We start from the raw sequence: 9,236 nt of genomic DNA, 5'->3' as shown, positions 1-9,236 counted from the left end.
GAATGTCGTGAGAGTTTAGCCAAACCTTTTGTCCAGGTCTGTATTTAGGCGCAGGAATGTGATGGCGATCCGCCATCCTACGGTTCTGCTCCGCCGTCCGAAGCAAGGCCCCTCGGGTCTCTCTCCAAATCCGACGTACTCTCCGGAGATGGTGTAGGACGGACGGAACAGCGATCTCAGCTTCCTGGGCCGGAAAAAGAGGGGGTAAGTAACCCAACGAGGCCTTGAAGGGGGACATACCTGTAGCGGTGCAGGTCAAGTAGTTGTGGGAGTATTCGACCCAGGAAAGCTGCGATGACCACGTCGAGGGATTGCGGGCACAGATGCAGCGAAGAGCGGTCTCCAGGTCCTGATAAACCCTCTCAGTTTGTCCGTTAGACTGGGGATGGAACCCCGACGATAAACTGACCTTTGCTCCCAAGGCCAGGCCTTCCAGACACGGGAGGTGAATTGGGGACCACAGTCTGAAACCATATCCTATGGAATTCCGTGGAGGCGAAAGACATGGTCCACCAGTATCTGTGCCGTCTCCATGGCGGACGGCAGCTTAGGAAGCGGGACAAAGTGAACCATCTTTGAAAAACAGTCTACAATGGTGACAATAGTGTCGTTAGCTCGAGATACAGGAGGTCCAGTACCAAAATCAAAGGCAATATGGGACCATGGTCGACCGGGTACCGGGAGAGGACGGCGAAGACCTGCTGGAGGGCGATGAGAAGTCTTTCCCCCCCCGGGCGCAGACGGTGCAAGCCAGGATGAACTCCCGAGTATCCGTACCCATGGTCTTCCACCAGAAGTGTCGATGAAAAAGAGATAGGGTCCTGGTGATTCCGGGATGACAGGAGAGACGAGAAGAGGGACCCCACTGGAGCATCTGGGAGCGAACGCCGGCAGGAACAAACAGACGCCCTGGTGGACCACCACCAGGGTCGGGGTTAGTACGTTGAGCCTGTCTGACGATAGATTCGATCTCCCAGGTTAATGCTGCCATCAGACAAGATGGGGGAACGATATAATCCACACCGGACTCTTCCTCCTTGGCTGGTCCAAACTGCAGAGATAGGGCATCTGGCTTGAAGTTTTTACTGCTAGGAATGTAAGTCAACGTAAGGTTAAAATGCCCAAAAACACGGGAATTAAATCTATTGGCAGTCTGAATGTAGGCCAAGTTTTTGTGGTCAGGCCTTCCACGAATGGAACTTCTGCCCCCTCCATGCATTGTCGCCACTCCTCTAACGCTAGCTTAACTGCTAGTAACTCCCGGTTCCCAACGTCGTAGTTCCTCTCCGCGGATGACAGCTTCTTAGAAAAGAATGCACATGGATGAACCCTATTATCAGAAACTGCCCGCTGGGAAAGAACCGCCCCTACTCCCAGATCCAAAGCATCTACCTCGACAATGAACTGAAGGGCAGTATCAGGTTGAACTAGCACAGGCGCGGATGAGAAACGCTTCTTGAGAGTCTGAAAGGCGTTGTTGGCGGCAGGAGACCAGTCAAAAGGAGTAGAGGGGGACGTCAACCTAGTCATCGGTGAAACTACCTGGCTGTAGTTACGGATGAACCGACTGTAGAAGTTAGCAAAACCCAAAAATCATTGTAGTTGAGGTAGGCGTCGGCCATTCAGTCACAGCAGTGACCTTTGCAGGTTCAGCCCTAACCTGTCCACTCTCTACAATATACCCAAAAAATGTTACGGAGGAGACGTGGAACTCTCATTTCTCAGCTTTGACAAAGAGACGATTCCCCTGGAGATGCTGAAGAACCTGACGAACGTGTACCACATGCTTGTTCAAATCCTTGGAAAAAATCACGATGTCGTCCAGGTACACGAAGACAGAGTGATTAGGCATATCGCAAAGTACGTCATTAACTAGGGCCTGAAAAACGGCTGGCGCGTTAGTTAACCCAAATGGCATGACCAGATACTCAAAGTGGAGTACTCGTCCCCCTCCCTCACCCTCACAAGATGATATGCGTTGCGGAGGTCTAGCTTGGAGAAGATGGTTGCTCCATGCAACGGCTCGAACGAGGAATTGATAAACAGGAGGGGGTACTTGTTTTAACCGTGATATTGTAGAGACCACGGTAGTCAATGCAGACTGATCCCAGACTTAAGCGAGTCATTAATGTATGTTTCCATAGACTCCTGTTCGGGACCTGACAGGTTATAGAGACGACTAGTGGGAAACGTTGACCCGGGCAACAACTCAATGGGACAATCGTAAGGACGGTGAGTGGGTAAGGATAACGCCTTAGCCTTGCTAAATACCTCGGCGATATCATGATACACGGGAGGCACGGAAAGACAGGTCAGGAGGATCAGGTAGAGAGGAAATGGGAGTACTAGGACATCTAGGAGGAGCTGAGCGAAGACAAGAAGAATGGCAATTGCTACTCCAACTCACAACCCTACCCATTAACCAGTCAATAACCGGGTTGTGAGTGATAAGCCAGGGGAGACCAAGAACTACGGGAGCATTAGTGGAAGGCAATAGACTAGAGACATGGTTAAAGGCAACGTCCCCGCAGAAATCTGAGCGAGTTCGCTCCCACTGAGACTATTAACCATTAATGGAGTCTCTAGCTGGTTCACCGGAATAGCATTAGCTTTAACAAATTCAGAGTCAATAATATTAGTGTCAGCCCAAGAGTCAATAAAGGAAAATGAAGGAAAAATTCCCTGCCCTCACAACTCAAAATGATGTCCAGGTTAATACAACCAAACGACTTACTTCTTACTTACAGACTTACTTCTGTGACTGATGAGTCTGACAGTTTAACCGTCTGCAACAGTTGGCTATCTGATGATTGGGAGCTCCGAGGTAAATACATAATTGGTCTCTAAAGCGCCGCTTACGTTCAGCGGGAGTCAAGTGGCTATGACCTTAGCTGCATGGGTTCCTCCTGGTCTGGAGCGGGAGGGGAATCGGTTGCTCACAGGTACAAAGAAAGTATGCTCGGGGAAACTGGTAAGAGGACCTGGAGTTACTGGGCAAACTGTCCGCCTCTCACGGCGCCTCTCACGTAGACATTGTCTATTTTTATAGCAAGGTTAGCAGTCTCAGACCTGCCCACTAAACTGCCCTTAACCTCCTCATTAAGCCCCTTAAAGAAAATACTCTGAAGAGTCTGATCATCCCATCCTAATTTTGCCGCTAAAGTGCGAAACTCAACGGAGTAATCAGCAGCACAAGCTGAACCCTGGCGTAGATCCAGCAAACGATTGCTGGAATCGCAATTAGAAACAGGATGATCGAAAAACCGACATAATCTCACTGGAGAACTGTTGGAAAGTAGCCTGCCGAGTCAGGGGGTTATTCCAAAACGCAGCTCCCCAGACTCGAGCCCTACCAGACAACAAACCTAGCACATAGGCTATCTTGGTGCTATCGTTAGCGTATGTGAGAGGCTGCTGACCGAAAAACCAGAGAGCATTGCAATAGAAAAATCCTACATTCACCCAATGTACCACAATAACGCTCTGGAGCAGGAACATAGGGCTCACGAGGGAGTTGAGTACTCACGGTAGTAGCGGGTGACTCAGCATTCACAGGAGCAGCAAGGAGAGGTCCTACCTGTCATGTCTCCAAACGAGCTACGCAGGCAGCTGACTGAGGCTCTCCAGGATTCCTTGCAGCGTCTGTGAATGTTTACCGAGCAGTACTCCCTGGGAAGTAACCGCGTGACGAACGGAAAAACCCAGGGGATCGATTTCCATGTCCGCGCAGTACATGTTATGGCTGGACAGAGACAACACACAAAAGAGAGGACCCAATGCAGACACGGACAATAAAAGTACAAACAAATATTTAATACAATAACAAACAAAACGCAAAACACTACAGGAGAAAAACAGGCAATACTAATGACGAGAGGCGGGGTTCTGTGACGTTAAACCCACTGGGAGACAGAGACCCGAAAAACCTGTAAAATCGTGCGAATGAAAGTGTGATTGTGAGTGTGATTGGAGATCAAAATACCACTAAGTATTCTACCTCATGCAAAACAGTAGGACTACAAGTAGCGGACCTATTGTGGATGCAAAGGCAAGAATTCTCCACTCGAAAGAGTTGAAGTGAGAGTTACCCCAAAAGGTAGTTTAATCGCAACCCTACTGATTAAAACCAGTTCTTAGAACACTCTAGGTGTTAACAGGACTGGACCAAAATCGAGCCAAAAGATGAATTGTTAGTAAATATTGGAAGTTTATAGAAAAACAGGATCATGATAAAATTAAACATCTCAATGAATGGATAAAAAAATACAAATTTGAAGGCCGGCTGAACATATAAAAAATAACTGCACTACAAGATGCAATAAAAACAAAGACCAAAAAGAATCCCAAAAAAATTAAACAAGAAGGGTATGAGGATTCAATAAAAAGAGGGAGACAGAAAAAGTAAAAGACAGATACTTGAAAGTGTAGAGAAAGCTAAAGCAAAAGAGGTGTTGTTTCATAGAAAGGAGGATGATGAGACAGGGCCAGTGACAGGAAGACAGGCGAGACATAGAGATGAGGAAAGTGAAGGAGACGAAGCTGATGCAAAGCCAGTGGTTGATGCAGTGCCAAAGGTCATAGTGCAGGGATTATATCCCGATTTATCACCCGAGTCTCCACCACATTACGAGGAAACACCTCGGTGAGAGACGCGAGCAGGAAAGGCAGGCCCACTTACATGGTCACGAACCATAGGAAATGTATTTTCCCCACCACCATCTGCTCCAGGGCCAAAATACTCTCCTAAGGGGCCGAAATGTATCCAATGATTCAGGTGGCAAATCAAAACACTGAAGGTGGACAACCACCAACGATACTGGTTTACAGAACATGGACCATGGAAGATGTTAAAAAGGCTGTGGAAGGGAGTGACTCCTCATAAGGAGGATGTTCCTAATTTTGTCCAAGACATGGAGAATCTGAGGCAATCATACCATTTGAACGGGCAAGAAGTGCAGCAAATCTGGATGGCTGCTTTAAAAACAGATTGGCATCATGTACGGGGCACATGGGATCCCATGGATGCAGGCCAAATCCTACCTCATCGTAGCCAGGAATTAAACAACCGTGTGCGGGGGCTAGTTGACAGAGTCACACACCGATTCAGACAGAGAGCAAATTACACTGAAATAGAAAGAATAAAGCAAAAAGAAGATGAACCATTTGAAGAGTATAGAATCAGGATGACAGCCGTGTTTAAAACACACAGTGGGTTAGAAGACAATGGTGATGGAAATGGACCTTTCCAACAGCAACTGAAAAACGCCCTGCATGCAGGAACCAAAGATGCACTACGTTGCTGGGTGAATAAACATTACATAGGTCTACCAACAGGAAATTTGGAGGACTATGTTAAGCATGCCCTCCACACAGAAAAAGTTACAAAAGAAAAGAACACTAAGATACCTGTTAGTACTTTCTTTCAGGACGAGGAAGAGGAGATTTACTACCAAGGAGGTAGGGGTAGAGGAGGTTTCAGAGGGCGAGGTCAAAACTGTAGAGGACAGAGAGGAGGGGGAGTAGGAAAAGGAGGTTTCAGACAAAATTCATCAGGCTGTTGGTCATTTGGAAAGGAGGGGCACATAGCCAGAGACTGCCCAGAAAATAAATATTTTTCAGCATGACCAACATATACACCAGCTGAGGCAGCTCCCCAAAAAGCAGAATCAGAGAGCAAAACAGACCGGGACACAGGGGAAATGCTGTTAAATTATCAGGACCTTCTCTTTATGGATAGTATAAAACCAGATGTCATTTTGTACGTGAACGGTAAACCCATTACCTTTTTATGTGACACAGGTGCCTGCAGGACTACCTGCAGAGAACTAATACGGGGGTTTAAACCAAATCACTGTGTCACTGTGAGATCTGCCAGTGGAAAGCTGACTCAGGTGCCAGAGACAGAACCAGTGTGGATAAGAGACCCAGATCCATCTAGACTTTCTTGTCAGCTGTCCATCTTAATGTTTCCAGAATGTCCAGTCAACCTTTTGGGCAGAGACGGCTTGTTGTTGTTAGGACTAGCACTAATACCTACACCTGAGGGACAGATTGTGCTAAAAAGAAAAGCAGGACTAAAGAATGGAAACCTTTTTGTTCTCCAAGGGACAGGACAGCTGCAATACTATTACACCCTCGAAGTGCCTAACAAACCTCCCCACCAAACAGCATCTGCCTTGATGGCTGAAGGCAGAAATACAATTCAAAAACCACAAGATAAAATGACAGAAAGTGGTCTACACATTACTCTCTGGTACAAATCCACACTTGGACCAGATAGAGAATACTAAGCTAAGCTAGAGAAAGCCACTCCTGCTAAAATCACTGTAACCTATTTGTATGGAGATACAGAGAGTACAGCAGTAGCAGGTGTAACCTTGTCTGATGAAACCTCCAAGCTGTATCGCATGTTGACCCCACCTCACATCTCCCTGTATAAAAGTAAAAAAACAACAATGGAAAGATCTGGGTAATATAGTGCATATGGGGGAGAGTGCAACAGACTGGGTTGCCACATCAGTGAACACGTGGTATAGGTCAAATACAGGTCTGACCAGAAAAGCATTGTGTGATGAGTGCAAGTATGGCTAAATCCAACCTCCAGGGGGAAGCCAAGCACTCCTGTATGTAGATGATATTTTACTGGCCTCCCCTGATATGGAGAAATGTAAAAAAGACACAATAGAACTCTTAAAATATTTAGCTGAAGAAGGTTATAAAGCAAGCAAAAACAAGCTTCAGATGTGCAAAGAACAGATAAAACACTTGGGACACAATCTTAGTGGAGGAGGACGAACAATAGTGGAAGACAGAAAAACTGCAATCCTCCAAGCTCCTAAACCAGTGATTAAAAAACAGATGATGTCCTTTGTAGGATTGACAAATGATTGTAGAACTTGGGTGCCTAACTATGCAGAAATAACAGCACCTTTGAGTAAATTAATGTATGAAGAATATCTAAAAATGACATCCCCATTATGCTGGAATGCAGCGGCTGAAGAAGCATTCTGTAAAATAAAATAAATTTTGGTATCTAGCACAGCACTAGCATTACCAGATTATAGTAAACCTTTTGTTCAAATGGTAGATTGCAAAATATATTTTATGACCTCTGTATTTGCACAACAACATGGAGACAAATTGAAGCCTATAGCATATTTTTCATCTAAACTAGACAGTGTAGCATGTGAACTGCCTTACTGTGTAAGAGCAGTCATAGCAGCCTCTGCGGCTGTAAAAACAAGCGCTACAATAGTTTTGTTCATCCACTGGTTTTGAAAGTACCAAATGCTGTGTCTGTGCTACTACTACAAACAAATATGACATTCCTGTCACCGGCTAGACATCTGTCATGCATGTCTACTTTGCTGTCACAACCCCATCTGACCATTGAAAGATGTACAACTCTGAATCCTGCTACGTTGTTACCCCTCCCATAGAAAGGTATACAGAATGATTGCCAGGAACTAGCAGAAAAGACAGCTAAAAGCAGAGCAGATCTGAGAGACCAACCATTACAAAAGGGAGAAGAGATATTTTTAGATGGTTCTTCTAAAAGGAATGAACTAGGTAAAAACCTGACAGGATATGAAGTTGTAACTCACACGACGGTGCTAAAAGCAGAACAACTGCTGTCACTTCAGCACAGGCTGCTGAATTAATAGCACTAACTGAAGCATGTAAATTAATGAAAAACAAAGAAGGAACTATCTATACTGAGAGTCAATATGCATATGCTACAGTTCATACTTTTGCACAATATTGGAAGAACAGAGGCATGATAACCTCAACAGGGAATCTAGTAACACATGTTGAACTTTTAACAGATCTATTGTAAGCAGTCCAACTTCCAAAAGCATTAGCAATATGTAAATGTGCCGCACATACGTCCAGCACAGATACTGTTTCCCTAGGAATAGCATTTGCAGATGAAACAGGAAAAGCAGCTGCAACAGGTCACACAACTGTGTTGACAGTGCAAGAGTGCACAACTCTAGATCAAACTACCTTAAAAGAAATGCAAGAACAAAGTCCACAAACTGAGAGAGAAGTTTGGATAAAAAACGGAGCAAAATTACAAGACAACATATTCAAATGACCAGACAACAAACCTATCCTACCAAGAAACCTGTATAAATGGGCGGCAATATTGAGCCATGGGTTAACACATGTCTCAACAGGAGGGATGGTAGGACAGATACACCAATATTATACTACCTATGGATTCAACTCTTATTCAAAAAATTTCTGTAGAGCATGTCTGACGTGTGCCAGGCACAATCCACAAGGTAATCTAAGACCGCGTAGAGGAAAGTTTCCTACACCTAAATATCCATTCCAAATAATCCACATGGATTTTATAGAAGTAAACCAAAGCGAAGGGAAAAAGTATTGTCTAGTCATAATAGATGCATTTTCAAAATGGATCGAACTTTTTCCAACTAAGCACTCTGTAACGACATTATTCCTAGGTACGGGATACCTGAGAAAATCTATATTGATAATGGAACTCATTTTGTAAACCAGATTGGGATAATGTTCCATATTGATCTAAAGAATCATTGTGCTTACCACCCGCAAAGTGCTGGCCTAGTAGAAGGAATGAACGGAACTATTAAAAACAGACTTAAAAAGTGTATTGAAGAAACAGGAAGACAATGGACACAATGTTAAGATTTACAGAAATTATACATAAACATTCATGTACTTCTGGATTGACACCTTATGAAACGTTGGAAGACCATATAGACTACCCCAATTTAAAAATCAATGGGAAACAGAGGATGAGGCTAATTTAGCTGATTATATGAGGTCCATGTTGGAAAATCAAAAACAAAAACAAACTAACGAAAACCCCTCTGTCTCCCAGCAACTAGTGGAACTGGGAGACTCGGTGCTAATAAGAAGCATAAAGAACAAATATTGGTATTCACCTAAGTGGGAAGGGCCATATCAGGTATTGCTGACAACTCCCACGGCAGTAAAGATAGCAGAAAGATCAACGTGGATCCATCTAACACATTGCAAAAGGGTCATTTTGGTCGAAGACTCCGCTAGGGGAGGTGAACCCAAATCTGATAATAGGGTGGATTCAGACGTTTAGAGGCTGGATAGACCCAAAAGTCAGTGAAGCGTTTATAAGACACCAAACCAAGTAGAGGAGATAAATTTAGCCAAAATGACCCAAAGATGGTTAGGAGATGCCATCCGTTGCTGGGTGGCATCTCCTAACCTAA

This window comes from Echiichthys vipera, assembly GCF_963691815.1.
Source record: "Echiichthys vipera genome assembly, chromosome: 14".
NCBI lineage: Eukaryota > Metazoa > Chordata > Actinopteri > Perciformes > Trachinidae > Echiichthys > Echiichthys vipera.
This window is presented reverse-complemented; position numbering follows the sequence as displayed.